Raw genomic sequence first — 16220 nt, forward strand, 5'->3', positions numbered from 1 at the left:
AAACTTCTTGGAAAGAATTTGATCCCTTCACAATTTTTTAAGTGGAACCACAACAGCTTTAACCTAGGGCTTATTTTTCCTCCAGCAAATCAACCAAAATCTGGATGAACTATATGAAAAATACACTGAATATCATGCAAAGGACAGTGATGTTTGAGAGATGTGAAAAAATAAAAGCACAAAATTGCTTAAGCTTACTGTTTGAATGGTTCAGAATAACCCCTGTCTTTACTAGTTTAAATGAAACACTTCATAATTCAAGGAATATTGGCTAAGTACTCAAAAGAATTTTGCCTCAGTAGAGAAGAAAATTATCTCTAGACTAAATACTACGCTAATCTCTTCTAACAAAGATCCATAGTAATCTATTTAAAATCCATGGGCAAAGAACCATTCACATGAATTTTATAGAATCATTTAAAACTGTTTTCCCTGTTTCTATTGAATATGCAAGTATGGTCACAGTTGATAAATGGTTTTCCCTTTACATTATAAAATTATTTCCTTTTCTCAAATTAAAACAAGAATATAAGTACACCTTATATGTACTTTTATACATTTAGTATATAAACCCACAAGAAGACAAGTTTTCATTCAAATATTGTCAAAACTTTCAAATATATTAGTTAAAGAAGATTATTATTTTCAGCCACAGTTTAGTATAGCTAGTAGTTGTAATTAGGTTATGATGTTTTATTTGGATAAGCTGCTCAAATATTTTACTAATGATACATGAATATTGAATTAAAATACTCCGTCAAAATTTGTTAATGCTCAACTCCATTGTTCCATAGCATTTGAAATCTGCTGCTAAAGATCCCATTCAAATGGCCAAGTAAAAAAATTATATATTTAATTTATTTTTGAAAACATAAAAGCATCTGCTTCTAGAAATTTTAATTTAATTTATATTTACATTTGTTTGGCTTATTTTCATTTCTTTTCTAGAACTAACTGATAGTATCTGTTTTTTATTTTATCTCTATTAAAATGTATTTTAATGAACTATAATAATAAATATTTAAAAATTTCTCACTATGGTAGAGAACCATTGCTTTCTTAGATCTCGTATTACACATTATCCCCAGACTACATTCATTTTAAGTGCTGTGAAAAAATCAAAACAGAATACATACAATGGTTAAATTAACTCTCTGGGAATATACTTACTGATTTTCCATTGGAATCAATAAGTGAGCTCCTATTATGTACAAGTCATTGTTTTAGATATTACAAATATTCAACAACAACCGAAAAAAAAAAACCCCTGACATGTTCACTGCCAGAGAGGAGGTCTCAGTTAAGTAAGAATAATAAAAGCAAAATTGATGACTACAAGGGAAGATAAAGTAGGATAGAAGAGTGATTAACAGTGATTAGAAAAAAAGAATTTGTTATAAATACCACATAAATTTAAGTTTTATAAAGAACAACATGCTAATCAATATTGCATATAATTTAGGGATCAAAAGATCTTTTCCTAAGGCAGGCGCTGGATTTTTTGGCATCTGGAATGCTGAAGAGAATGGTAGAAAATTTTATTTCTACCAAATTTAAAGCTCAGTGGTGGGGTGTTAGGTAATGAGAAGCGTAGAGATGACATCCAAGAGTAGTGATGGCTCAGCACAGACTGAAGAGGGTCTTCACCCAGGGTTTTGATCACAATAGGACTACAGGTCCAATAAGGCTCCTGAGAGGAGAGTTAGCCTGTTCTGGAGTGTAGGAGTCTACATGGACAGAAAATGGCTTGTGCCTAGTAGTCCAATGCCCACTGAGTGACGGGGCAGTCTGCCCGGGGAGGGTGTGTTGGTGCAAGGGCTGAGGGCCAGCAGGCAGGTAGGATACTGGTTATATATGGAAAATTTATTAGATGATAAATACATTAAGTTAGTGTAAATAAGGTGCCTTATTGCCAGAGGCGGTGGTTAGAGCTATGAGAACAAAGGATAAAGTGTTGTGTTGGGTGAGAATTGGAGATGAGTTTGAACTTGTAATTTTCAATTGATAGAGGTGTTGACTAATAAATAATAAGTAGGGAGAAAGACAAGACAGATAAATAAAGACTTAGAGATGTGATTTTACTTGTATAATTTCTTAGTTCTGTCTGCTAAGGAGTTTTTTTTTGGAGCACTCTCTTACTGTCTGGAAGAACAAGGTGCTCCAGACTCGTTTTGTGCTTTCACTCTTTAGCCCCAAATCAGATGTTTTGCCAACATGCCTGGTCTCCTGTCCAGGAGCTGCTACACCGTAGTAATGAGCAAGCCAGCACACGCAGCACCGTAACTCTTGGCTTCTCTATAACAATGTTCACTAAACTAACCAGGGAACTTTGGGAAAATGCCTGATTTGAGGGCTGGGACAGTGAAAGAAAAGATGAATCAGCAGCATCATCTTCTGCCAGTGAATAAGAAAGTGCTCAACAACAACAAAAAGTAGTGCTCAAAGAATGATACCACATGGAAAGAGCAGAGAAACCATCTATCATTGGATCAGCCCAAGACAATTTAAACTAAAAAATAGTCATTTACATAACTTAAACTTCATTGCATAAAATATAAAAAAACGTATTCTGGTATAAATAACAAATACATTTAAGTTTTATGAAGAACAAAGTAATAGATAATTGCACGGTGTCTTCCCACAAATTAATTATTCACAAAGGGTAACTTTATAAAGGAAAAGCATGTCAGGCTCTACCTTAATGAAGTAATCAAAGTGAAATTCATTGGTACTGGGACAAATTGAAACTGTTCGCCATCTGTTAGGATTCAGTAAGAACACAGCATAACTGCTGTAATATTTCTACTAAAAATATACACCCTGAATGAAAGCAGGAGAAAACAACAAACACCTTTAGATTGATTAGCATTCTACAAAAGAAATGGCTTACCTGCTTAGAAAAGGTGGTGAAAGCCTAGGAGAGAATGGGACGCTCTTACCTTCATACTCTCTCTTCCTCTAATCAGGTGATATGATAGCCAGGAATGTTCTGAATAGCCCCTCGTATTATCACTCTCCCTTCCAAAATTTGTAATGTTATTAAATAATCTGGCAAAAGCATGGCTTATTTTGGGTGAATAAATTAAATCTAAAACTTCATCATCATGAAGTTTTGTGTCCAATTTCTTACAAGATTATTTTCAAATTAAATTACTTGTTAATCATCAAATGGAACTGTGTTTCATCTAATTCAAATTTTTATGTCCAAATCTTAGTATTCTGAAATTTAACTCATCTTTCACTTTCCTTATGGAATTTTTTGGATTCTTTCAGGTGAGTATATGTTTTCTTTCTGCAAACTCATAATCATCATAAGTAAGTAAATTAGTCTTGTACTTTAGATATGTGTAAACAAGTAATTTCCTCCTGTTTTATGTATGTTGCTCAGAAGTAAGGATTCTATTTTTGTCCTCCACAGTATTCAGCAAAAATAGGTGCTCACAAAAAATTTTGAGATTTGGAATTATTGCTTTATGTATACCCGATTGAGAAGGTCATAGGGTATGAAAACAGCTATGTAAGAAATTGACCTGTGAGGCTTCGCATGAAAAGATGACTGTTATCCTCTGCCTACCTAAAAAAGTGATTTTTAGCTCTCCTGTAAACCATAAACCTCTTTAGTAATGTGAACTAAAGGAGTGTGCAGTGCAAAAATAGGAGGGAAGAGATAACCACTCTTTTCCTTGTTTAAACAACTAACTTTATCATCCCTTCTTGCTATCCTACTATCATTTGTACTTGATATTGCAGATATCTTGAACTACTTCAAATTCTGCTATCATGTTTGAAATTCTATGTCTCTAGTCTTTTAAATAGGATGTTTCTCTTCCTGAAATGCCCACTGCACCCATAGTTTAGCCCAAAGTAGCTCCTGTTCAATCTTAAATATACACATCCATGCATCCAGCATCTAGACAAAAAGTGAAGAGAACAGTTGGTCCAGCGGGGTCACCACCATACTAAGGTTATCATTATCTTGACTTCCTACCTTATGGTCCACTTTACATGTTGTAGAACCCAAATGAATGAAATCATCCAGCACCAATCTATTCTGCCTGTTCTTATTTGTTGTTGTTGTTGTTAAGTATTCTACATCTGAGATTCATCTGTGCTGCTATGTGTGGTGTTAGTGTATTCTTTTTCTTTGCCATTTGGTCTTAAATATGAATTTTAAGTAGGTTTTGTGTATCAAAGATCTATGCTCATAAGAGAGAATATATCATATTATCTTTTCTCATCTATTTCTCTCTGATTTTAGTATGAGTTGAAACAGCCTTCTAAAATAATGTAACTTTCTTATTTTAGAGATTTTTAAAATTTATTTTTAAAGAGAGGGGAAGGGAGGGAGAAAGACAATGTAAAAAACACTGATGTGAAAGAAAATCATCTTTCCATTGCATTTGCTACAGACCAAACTCACAGCCCAGGCATGTGCTCTGACCAGGAGTTGAACCACTAACCCTTCTCCTTGTAGGACCATGCCGAACCAGCTCCGCCACGCTGGCCAGGGCTTCCATTCTTTGTTCTTTAGAACACTTGTAGAGCATGAGGGCCTGGTAGGTTGGAGTGGTGACTAAGTAACAGAAATCTATTGATAAAACGTGTGTCTTACTTAGAGATAATTACATGTTTCATTTGGCACACTGCAGTGGACAATTTGATTCAACCTTTAAAATGCGTATTTTCCTGGAAGCGGTCAGTATCAAAACTTCTACACTTAGAATCAATGTGTACTATGTTTTTGGAATGTCTGATATTTCAATTTACACAATCATTTCTCAGAGTTGCTTGTAATACTGAGGAAATCTTAATGTAGATAATGCCTTTTTGTAAAATCTTGCAGATATTTCTGTTAAAGTAAATAACATTACTAACGAACTTTAGTTGAATTTTCTCAGGTGTTTAAAATGATCAGAACTGACATTTTAATATCTGGCCTATCTTAAATGATTTATTCCATTCAGCTGTGATCATTTCAAATATACTTTTGATATTTAACAAGAGTCATAAAAAATGTAGCCCTGGCTGGTGTAGCTCAGTGGATTGAGCACCAGCCTTCAAACCAAAGGGTCCCCAGTTTGATTCCCAGTCAGAGCACATGGCCTGGGTTGCAGGCCAGGTCAGGTCCCCAGTAGGGGGCGTGTCAGAGGCAACCACACATTGATGTTTCTCTCCCACTCTTTTTCCTTCCCTTCCCCCTAAAATAAATAAATATTTTTGAAAAACCATAAAAATTTGCTTTTACACAAAACACTTATTATTTACATTTTGTGCTCTATTACAATGGGTTTGCATTTAAACTATCATCTGATTGCAAACAAGAAATAAAAGTTAAAATGTGTTCTTGGTAAGCTAAAAAAATTTAATAAATGAAGACTAAGTGGTTATAACACCTACAAAACAAAAGGCCAAATGACAGATATTTAGGTTTTGCCTGACATGTGGCACATTATTTTTAAGTAATTTAATATGTATGTTTATATGAATTTGTGACAAAATGACTATTTTATCTTCATGGTCATTCAATTGTAAGATTTCAAATTAGTAAAGCTTTTTATTTTACAGCTCTTTATTATACATTTAAAAAAATTATTTTCTCTTCATTACAAAGCTAGTACTGAATGTTGATAAACCAATAATCAGTTCTAATCCAGGAAGTTAATGTGCCAGTAATTAACATGTATTTAAAACATTGCTAAATATCAAAGTTTTGTATCTGCCTTAAAAACATGACTAGAGTATGAGTTATAATCCGCATGCTATGATTTGTTATAACAGGTATCAACTTAAGTGAAAGCATAATGAAAATTATAGTGCAATACTCACAAAGATACATTTTAAGTAACTTGATATCATTATTATAATAAAACTGATACTATAATTACATGTGCACAAAATTGAAAATTAAAGTTAGACACTACAAATTAGCTTCAAAACATTACTTGCTTTTTCCAAATGCATTGCTTAATGGCTTATAAAAGTTGACAAATGTGTAAAATATATTTTAAAATTGTATTGAATTAAGGAACACAAATAATGACACCAAAGTGAAAAGCTGATGTAGTACATATAAAAACACTATGAAATAGAAATATAAGGCAAGTCAGGTTTGTAATGATAAATTTTATAGAGCCACAGATTTTAAAAAGTAAGCAAAATAAAATTAGTTTAATATTCTTTTTATTTAACCAACTGTATCCAAAAATATTATTTCCACACTTAATCAAAATAAAATTATTAGTGAGATCTGTTTTTCTTCAGAAGTCATCAATATATGGTATATATTGTACAATTACAGTACATCTCAATTTGGAATAGCCTTTTTTCAAGCATTAAATAGTCATTTTGATCAGTACCACTCTTTTGGACAGTGTAAATATAAAACATGTTTCTTAAAGCTTAAAACCTCAAGCGCCTTAATTCCAAGGCAGAGAAATTTAGATTCAATGCTTTCTCATTATAGAAAATAGATAAGCATTTATTGGGTTAAAGCATATGTTTACTAAGTTTGCCAACCATACATGGTAGCTAAGCTGTGACTCGAGAGCACAGGCATTTAAGGCAGGTCTTTGCTTCACAAAAGTAAAATAAAAATGTGTATAAATATATGCATATATTAACATGTACACATATGTGCGTAGGGATGACCACCCCCCCAAACATAAATATCTTCTGGAGGCAGGCTCCCTGTAGTACAAGCTTCCTCCACTAGGTGAGTATTCTAGTACCAGCTGGTGGTGTCATGAGAGGCTGCCTTCAGCTTCAGTGAATTTTTTTGAAGACTTTTTCAACACATTGGTAATGCACCATTGGTGCATTTGGTAATGCACCATTTGGTAATGCACCTGCTCACATCACTCTAAGTATTTAGCAGTTTTTGACCAAAAATGGCATAAACCCTGTGCCCCACCCTCCCTATTCACCCAATCCGGCCAGTAGCAATTTTTTTTTGTTTACCCTAATGAAAAAGGTCCTCAAAGGGAGACATTTTGCAGATGTGGAATAGGTGAAACAAGAAACAGCAGAAGTACTAAAATGCATGAAAATCTATGAGTTCAAAAAGTGTTTCGAGCAGTGGAAATAATGTCTCAGTAAATGTATTGCATGAAATGGAGAGTATTTTGAAGGTGATTGAAGTTTAAACATGTAAGAATAAATACACATTTTTATTAATAAATATAATTTGGGGTCCCTCATTATATACACATGTACATATATACTCATAAGTAATACAATATTTTATTATCACTTCAATTTAGATAAGAGGTTCTAAGGCTTAAAGAAAACATAAATTACCCAATGCCAGACTTTTAATCATTTCCAGACTCTCCTATGCCATTTCCTATATATTTTCTTCAGAAGCAACATTCCTAACCACTGCAATACATTATCATTAAATTATCGTGTCTTTTTAAAGACTGAATTGGTGGAGAGTAGTCATGACCATAACTAAACTATATCAATTTTTTTCAAAGGAAATAAAGGATGTGTTATAAAACTTATTGATTATGCTAAATGATTTTCTGATAAATACATACTTTGTTTCAACTTCTCATTGACTATTACTTAGTTATAATATTCATTTCAATATTAATAATGTCATACAATGTAAAACAATTTTATGAATCATACTTTTAAGGGTTGTAAGGTGCTATTAAATTCCTACCTTTTTGATTCCACTCCCTAATGATTTGTTAATTTTATTGTAAGTTTAATGACATTAAGATAACACCAGAAATATTGTGTGTATGTATGTGTATTTACATACACACATTGGTTTTATATTCTAAAAATATAGTTGCATGTAAATAATATACATGCAGATAAGTTGAAATAATTTAAAGTAGTAACTAATTTATGCCAACTAATAAAGAAAAATGACACTCTCAGTACCAAAAATGTAAGGGGTCAAGCCACTGTTCTGTTATTAAATTGAAAGGTAGGACTGCAACAAACCAGGCATTTAATAAACATATGAGCAGCTCTAAAAATAAGTCATGCCATTCCAGGAAGACAAAATACCCAATTAGAAAATGGGCAAAAGACTTGAACAGACACTTCTCCAAGGAGGACATACAGAGGATGCAGAGACATATGAAAGGATGCTCAACATCACTAGCCATGAGAGATGCAAATTAAAACCACAGTGAGATACCACTTCACACCGGTCAAAATGGCCATCATAAACAAATCAGTAAACAAGTGTTGGAGAGGATGCAGAGAAAAGGGGAATACTAGTGCACTGTTGGTGGGAATGCAGACTGGTGCAGCCACTGTGGAAAATAGCATGGAATTTCTTCAGAAAACCCAAAATGGAACTGCTTTTTGACCCAGAAATTCCACTGCTAGGATTATACCCTAAGAGACCCAAACACCAATCCAAAAGAACCTATGCACCCCAATGTTCATAGCAGCACAATATACAATAGCCAAAAGCTGGAAGCAACCTAGGTGCCCGTCAGTAAATGAATGGATAAAAAATTATGGTACATTTATACAATGGAATTCTATGCAGCAGAAAGAAAGAAGGAGCTCCTACCCTTTGCAACAGCATGGATGGAACTGGAGAGCATTATGCTAAGTGAAGTAAGCCAGGCAGTGAGGGACAAATACCATATGATCTCACCTTTAACTGGAACCTAATCAACAAAGGAAAAAAGCAAACAAAATATAGTCAGAGTCATTGAAATTAATAACAATCTAACAATAGCCAGCGGGGAGGAGTACGTGGACAGTGGGTAGAAGGGTTTTCAGGAACTACTATAAAGGACACATGGAGAAAACCAAGGGGGAGGATGAAAGCAGGAAGGGAGATGGGTTTGGAGAGGGTCGGTGGGAGAGGTGGGGAGAAAATACAGACAACTGTAATTGAACAACAATAAGAAAATTTCGCCCTGGCTAGTATATCTTAGTGGATTGAGCACGGGCCTGCAAACCAAACAACCGCAGTTCAATTTCCAGTCAGGGCACAGGCCTAGGTTACAGGCCAGTTCCCAGCAGGGGATGCACGAGAGGCAACCACACATTGATATTTCTCTCCCTTCCCCTCTAAAGATAAATAAATAAAATCTTTTTAAAAAATAAAAATTTTTAATAAAAAATAAAAATAAAAACAAGTCATGTTTAAAAGTTTTACTTGTTTAATTTGAAAAATAATTTTAAGGTTAAACTATAGATTTTTTAATATTTTCTTTAAAATATATTTTTAAATAGATAAGAAAATATTAAAATATTTATGTTAATATAAACCTGGTAAATAGATCTCTTACAATGAGTTCTGTCACCTTTTAAAATGGTATTGAATTATTTAATGTATTTCTAACATCTTCAGTAAATCATGGCACAATAATTTTTTCATGAGTTCATTCTTCACAATGGTAGAATTTTAGTTTTTAAAATTCACTTTCTTCTTACTTGGAAGAAGAATAAAATCACTCTTCATCTCATATAGACCTTATTTCCCTAAACTGATGGAGACATTACAGTTAGGACTGTAATGTCTAATATTACAGTTTTTGTATAAGTACAAAGTTATGATATGTTCAGTATAAATTTTAGATAGCTTTTGTTTTATATTTCTTCTGAGGCATTAAAACTCAAACAGGTGGAGGGCAAGGAGACAGTCTGAATTGCTAGAGGATTTGTGTTTAACTAGACAAATAATCATCTCAAAATAGTCTGATGATTCTGTAACCCATTGCAAACCTTACAGTATTATAAAGGCAGTCTAAGGAATTGATGCAGGAATTAGCGATGGGAAGTTCTTTGTACACCAGCGGCTTTGGATGTTATTATTTTCCTCTTTTATCCATCAAGTTACATATAAAGATTTTAAAGATTGTTTTTATTCAGAAATCTTTACATGTGATCACTGTAGATTGGGGGAGAATGAAAATACGGGGATGGACACCTGAGTCCCTAGTGATTTAAATATACCCAGAATGTTGGATTATACTCACAGCAGCCATAATAATTTAGTATCTTATTTCTAATTCTTTTTTTACCCTGTGTACAGTTTTAAATTCATACCTTGATGTGAGTAGAAGAAAGGAATTCTACAGTTCCTCCAGTCAAGACTAAGGTGAACTTGAGAGAGAGAGAGAGCCCAACTTACCAAGTATGAGCGGAGTAGCAGATTGAAGCAGCCAAACAAAAATGAAAGAAATAAGTAGTAATCACTTACTAAGAATGTATAAGCAATAGCTTAAAATTCAAGGAAGTTCCAACTCCTCCTGTTCTATTTACCCCCATGGAAGACAGTAGAAGGTGGAAGCTCAGGTGGGTCCACCCAGATATAGGGGTGGTTGTTCCACTGTTGAGGGATCCATGAGCAAAAGGCTTTGGCAGTTTTTATTTTTTTAAAGATTTTATTGATTTGTTTTTAGAGAAATGGAAAGGGAGGTAGAAAGAGAGGGAGAGAAACATTGGCATGTGGGAGAAACATCCATCAGCTGCCTTTTGCATGTGTCCCAATCCCCAGTGGGGCACCTGGCCCACAAATCAGGCATATGCCCTGATCAGGAATCGAACCAGTGACCTTTCCCTCTGCAGATGACACCTGACCAACTGAGCCTTGCAGGTCAGGGCAAGAGAGGCTTCAGCAGTTTTCTGGACCCAGGGCTTGAGGGAAGATGAAGGGAAGGGCTAGAGTGTCAAGGTGCTCAGTTCTGAGAATTGGAAAAAGGGTCTCTTATACCTCCCCTGTAAGGCACCTTCAGTATAACAGTCTGAAAATCCATACTTGAATATAAAAAGTTAAAAATATTTTAAAAATTCAGTTAAAAGAAGCAAAACCGTACATTTTTTTAACTTCTATGTTGAAGACTTCATAGTGCAGGTACCTGCAATAGGAATGTAGATATTACTGGCTGGGGGATTGTGTCCTTGACTCCAAGCCCCCTTGGAGACCGCAGTGAGCTGGCTGTGCTCTGGTCTGGAGTGCAGAGGGCGGCTCCCCTTCCCCACCCCCTGCTCACTGTGGCCTGTGGCATAAAGTTTTGTCATTGTCTGATATCCGGTCTGAAAAACCACACATAGGTTTTTAACTGGAAGCCAGACTCCCCTTTCCAAATTGACAGTTTATACATCAAAAACTAGATCTTAATTGGGAGAGAGGAATGGTCTTATTTGGATGAAACATTGATTTTTTTTTTGTCATTAAGGTGAACTGGAATTTTGTTCCTAAATATTTCTGTAAAGGCTTGGGAAATAGGTTTGGGTCTTAGGGTCAGGGCAGAAACGACATCAATTAGAATATGTAAAATTTCTCTCTGCTTGAATGCTAGGCTGTTTATTCACCAGCCTAGTTTGGTGAATAAACAAATCTATATAGATCACGCTTAAAGCTTTTCTTCATGTTATAAAGGCCATATATATTCAGTGGAAGAAACTCACTAATAGAGTGTAAGGTGTGATTGAGTGGTCAGGTATCTCACTGTGCCAAGAACATGTCCTTGGATAATTTCCTCTTGCTCACACAAACATGTGTCAGTCTATATAAAAATGTGTATCTGTTTGTAGGTGTATCTGTCTACTTTTAAGTTATTAAATAGAATCATACTTTCTAATAATCCATCAACCTAGTGCCTATTGTATCTTTAAAATTAAATAAATTTATTGCAATAACACACTATGTTTTTGTTAGTTCCAAACTAAGAACCACTGAGGTTCAATTAGTGTCCACAAAACACATAATGATGAGCATTGATGCCACTATTATTAATTTATTTATCTCTTTTAAGTGTCTAGTTGGTTTAGAATAAAGCATGAACAAACAAGTCACCTAGTATTTTGGCAGAGAATATAGCTGAGTAGCCAGGTGCTGTATCCCGTGGGAAGGAGGGGATCACAATAGATTTGAGAACGGGACAAAAATGTTCATTATAAAAGTGCAAGACAATAAAAAAAATCATTGAAATTCTGAAGGATGGACAGAAAACAGACCAATCAACCACTGCCATGAGACTGTATATCTTCCCACTACTTCGAGTCATATCTTGGATTAGAAAAAAGTAGGGAAATCCTTTTGAATGGGATAGAGGGAGACTTAATGACAACTTAAATTTTTGATTCGCTGAACATATCCAAAAGTGAAACGCATTAGGCTTAAAAAACTGATTTGAATTAGAAATGCTTATATACTTTTAATTGACAAGATTAAAAACAAATTGTTCTGTAATGTGGACATGCGCCTTCCCGAGCAATTGGAGCTTTGTTATAAATAATAGAGAGAGCTATGTACTTTCCATATACTAAAATGGAAGAATGAACATTTCAACATGATTCTATAAGTGATAAACAACTGAAGAAAATGTTATTGAATTAAAATAAAAATTATGTAGACCATGAGAATACATAAATAACCAAAGATTCAACATTAGGGGATGTCATGGTATGAATCTGGGTAGAATTATTTCAGCTTCTTCCATTATAGATCATTTATCTCTGTAGTTTAAATAAAAATATAGTTTAATATAAAGGAAACAATATACATTGACAATCCTAATAGTATTCCAATTTCTTTTCTTTGCCTTAGAGAAGGATTTAAAAAACCAACATTGCATTTGACATAGTGAAATTATATGGTATTTGTCTTTCTCTTGCTGTCTTATTTCCCTTAGCATAATATTGTCCATGTTCATCTATGCTGTCACAAAAAAAATAAGGTTTCTTTCTTTTTTTACAGATGACTAGTACTGCATTGTGAAAAGTACCACAGCTTTTTTTATGTATTCATCTATTGTAGGGAACTTGGGCTGCTCCCAGATCTTGACTATTGTAAATAATTCTACAATGAACAAAATAAACTAACAAAATAGAAACAGACTTGTATATTCAAAGAATAGACTGACAGCTGTCAGAAGGAAGGGGGCAGTGGGCTGAGTGAAAAGGCAAAGAGATTAAACAAAAGAAACAACTCACAGACACAGACAGAAGTATGGGGATTAGAGGGAAAGGAGGTGGGGCATGTAGAGGAGGGTAACGGGGGATAAACGCTGATGGCAGGCAACTTGACTTTGACTGGCGAATATACTAGAACTGTATGGCTGAACTCTATATAATTTTATTAACCAATGTCACCTCAGTGAATTCAATAAAAATAAAGCAAATTGAAAAAAATAAACCAAGAGTACTTGTGGGGAAGGGAATAGTTACTGGTTTCAGCAATTCCTTTTATTCAGTTCTTCACCACTGAACAAAAATAAACGACAGTGTATAATGTTTTATTAATGTGAACATGGATGTGGTGTTCACACACATTTATACACATGCATACATCCAAGTGGGGACACACAAAAAACAGAATTTATAAAAAATGTGTTTATTCTTATATATTTAAACTTCGGTTACTTTCAAAGTACTCTCCATTTGATATAATACAACTATCAAGATTATTTTTACACTGCTCAAAACAGTTTTTGAAGTTGTCAATTGTGATACCTTTTAGTGGTTCTGCTGTTTTTTGTTTCACCTATTCTACATTGGTAAAACGTTTCTCTTTGTGTACTTAAAAGGGGAAACAAACAAAAAAAGTTGCTCGGGCAAATCCAGTGAATAGGGAGCATGGGGCATGGGTATCATGCTTGTTTGGTCAAAAACTGCTGAACACTCAGTGGCATGGGCAGCTGCATTACCATGAAATGGGTCAACACGTTGAGTTTTCAAAAAAAATTTCACTGAAGCTGATCACAGCCTCTCACAACAATGCTGGCTGGTGCACTAATACAGATGGCTTCCTAGACCACTCACCCGAGGGGGAGGGGATCCTGTACTAGAAGGGGTCTGCCCCCCGGAAGATAATTTCGGTTAGTTTGGGATCCCCCTCCTATGTTTTCTCTGTATGTATAATCACGCATGTAGTTACAATCCTCCAAGGGACCAAATTTAGGAATCTGGCCCTTAGGAATTTGGCCAGGAATTACCAGACTTGATCAAACTTGATACAGGAACTTTTTTACTTCACTATACACTGACAGTTGAATTTAAGAACATCTCTTCTTCAGAAAAAAAAAAAAGTAGGAATTTTCAGTAAGTGCTAACTTGGCTGGCACTTATATGATAATCCTATATGTAACTCTGAAGCTATTTCAGTACCATAAATGTTAAATGAAAAGCAGATCGAGTCAGCAGAAGTGTCAATAATGACAATTTTCTGCGATGTTTGGGTTCTAAGCAGTCATTAAAATGCCTCCAATTCATCAAAAAATGGAGTAATAACGAGTAACAGGAAAGTTAGGATCTCCATGTGGAGCAGAAATAAAACACACATAATTATGTAGTTATAAGAAATGGACATTTCAAGAATAACTCTGCAAGCTAGTGCATAAATTAGTCATGTACTTAGGAATAGCTTACTAGAGTGTTTTTAAATAGCACCTTTTTATCTGGTGCTAAATAAGTTGCTAGAATAAAAATTAGGACTTACATAAGCCCAGTGTTTCTGAAGTGAGAAATTAAACTATATCAAAAGAACTTGTATCCATAAATGAAATAAATATTCATACCATACAGAATGGGACAAACCCTACTACTGCAGTCCAAATACTTTTCCTAGGCTGCTGGTCCCAGCAAGCCTAGGTGCCAACAGTAAGATGGATGCAGCTTTTCCCTGAAAGGACTAACTAATCCACCACTGCCCAGGTGCCACCCCCACTCAGTAGAGCCTTGTCACAGACTCCTGGAAATCTCAGTCTTCTTACTGGAAGTTGGGCTCCCGGGCATTCTTCAACAAACAGGCAAGGTTGTCTCACAATGCTTTGCAATGAAATGTTTCACTGGTAAACTTACTTTAGTTGATGGAAGGAGAATAACAAGAGACATGTGGTTGGAACTAGCTACACAGGACCAGAAATTTTAAGGAATTTGTTCTAAACAGTGGAAAAGAAAATCTTAAGCATGAAAGTAGCTTTCTTTTGAAAAATGTCTTGAATTTTGCCTCTTAATCCTTTTTTTCTGGTAACCGTAAGTCTTAACTGAATAAGGGTGACTGCACTGAGTAGCATTACAAATAAATGAATTAAAATAAGATGCCCAATTAATGATATTGGAACAATTGGCTATGCATGTGTAAAAATAGAATATGAGTAAACACTTCCAGTTAGTTTTAAATAGTTAGAACCTAAACATGAAAAAATCATATAGTGTTTTCTATGATATCTCAATTATGATTTCTTAAACACGCACTAAATACATACCTAATAAATTAAAGTTGGGTGAACTATAGCACACACAAATAAAAAATTGTATGAGTATGTACAGCATAGATATTTTATAAACTATAGAATGAGGACCATATTTAACTATATATTTAAACATTTATGTATGTGTATATAGCCATCATATATGTATATTAGCAAGTTATCATAAAACAGATATCAACAAGAGGAAAAGAAACAAATAGAAAAATAAACCAGGGATATAAATAGGTAATTCAAAGAAAATTGATGCCAGGTGGCCAATAAACAGGAAAATGTGTCCAACATTACTGTAATTAAGGAACTATGAAAGAGGACAAAAACAATGAATTGCAATTTTATACCCATTAGCTTATACATATTAATATTTGTTTAAACCTAATAAGTTTTGGCTAGGGAGAAAATTAACTCTTTACATATTACTGTGATAGTATCAGTACAGTTTCTTTGGATCACAATTTACAAATATTCAGTGGTTTTAAGAAGTGGGTATCACAATCTGGCAATCAATTTCAAAGGACTCTTCCATAGGAAAATTCTCTCCTGGGTTCTTTCAGAGAATGTAAACATTTATGATGATTACATCATTGCTGTAGAGTTCAATGACAGCAAATGACCTAACAGTTCCTCGGTGAGTGAATTCATGAATAAACATTGGTTCATTTACCTGATGGACTACATCAGAGGTGTTAAACTGAATAGAATAAATCTTTATAGCTAAGTATCATAAAAATAATTTTGGAATTTTTAGGAAAGTAATTTTCTTTTTTAAGTACATTTTTATTGATTATGCTATTACAGTTGTCCCATTTTTTGCTCCCCTTTATCTCCCTCCACCATGCACTCCCCTTCCTCAAGCATTTCCCCCACCTTAGTTCATACCCATGGGTCATACATATAAGTTCTTTGGCTTCTCTATTTTCCATACTATTCTTAACCTCCCCCTGTCTATTTTGTATCTACCATTTATGCTTCTTATTCCCTGTACCTTTTCCCCCATTCTCCTCCCTCCTCCTCCCCACTGAT

General features: G+C 34.4%; 1 pseudogene; it reads left to right on the plus strand.

The window, feature by feature from the left end:
- The first annotated feature begins 4478 nt into the window (after positions 1-4478).
- LOC119059287 (pyruvate dehydrogenase (acetyl-transferring) kinase isozyme 1, mitochondrial-like) overlaps positions 4479-16220 on the plus strand; it is a 74964-nt pseudogene continuing 63222 nt past the window's right edge.

Source organism: Artibeus jamaicensis, unplaced genomic scaffold (assembly GCF_021234435.1).
Source record: "Artibeus jamaicensis isolate MK-2021 breed Jamaican fruit bat unplaced genomic scaffold, CSHL_Jam_final contig_760, whole genome shotgun sequence".
Taxonomy (NCBI): Eukaryota; Metazoa; Chordata; class Mammalia; order Chiroptera; family Phyllostomidae; genus Artibeus; species Artibeus jamaicensis.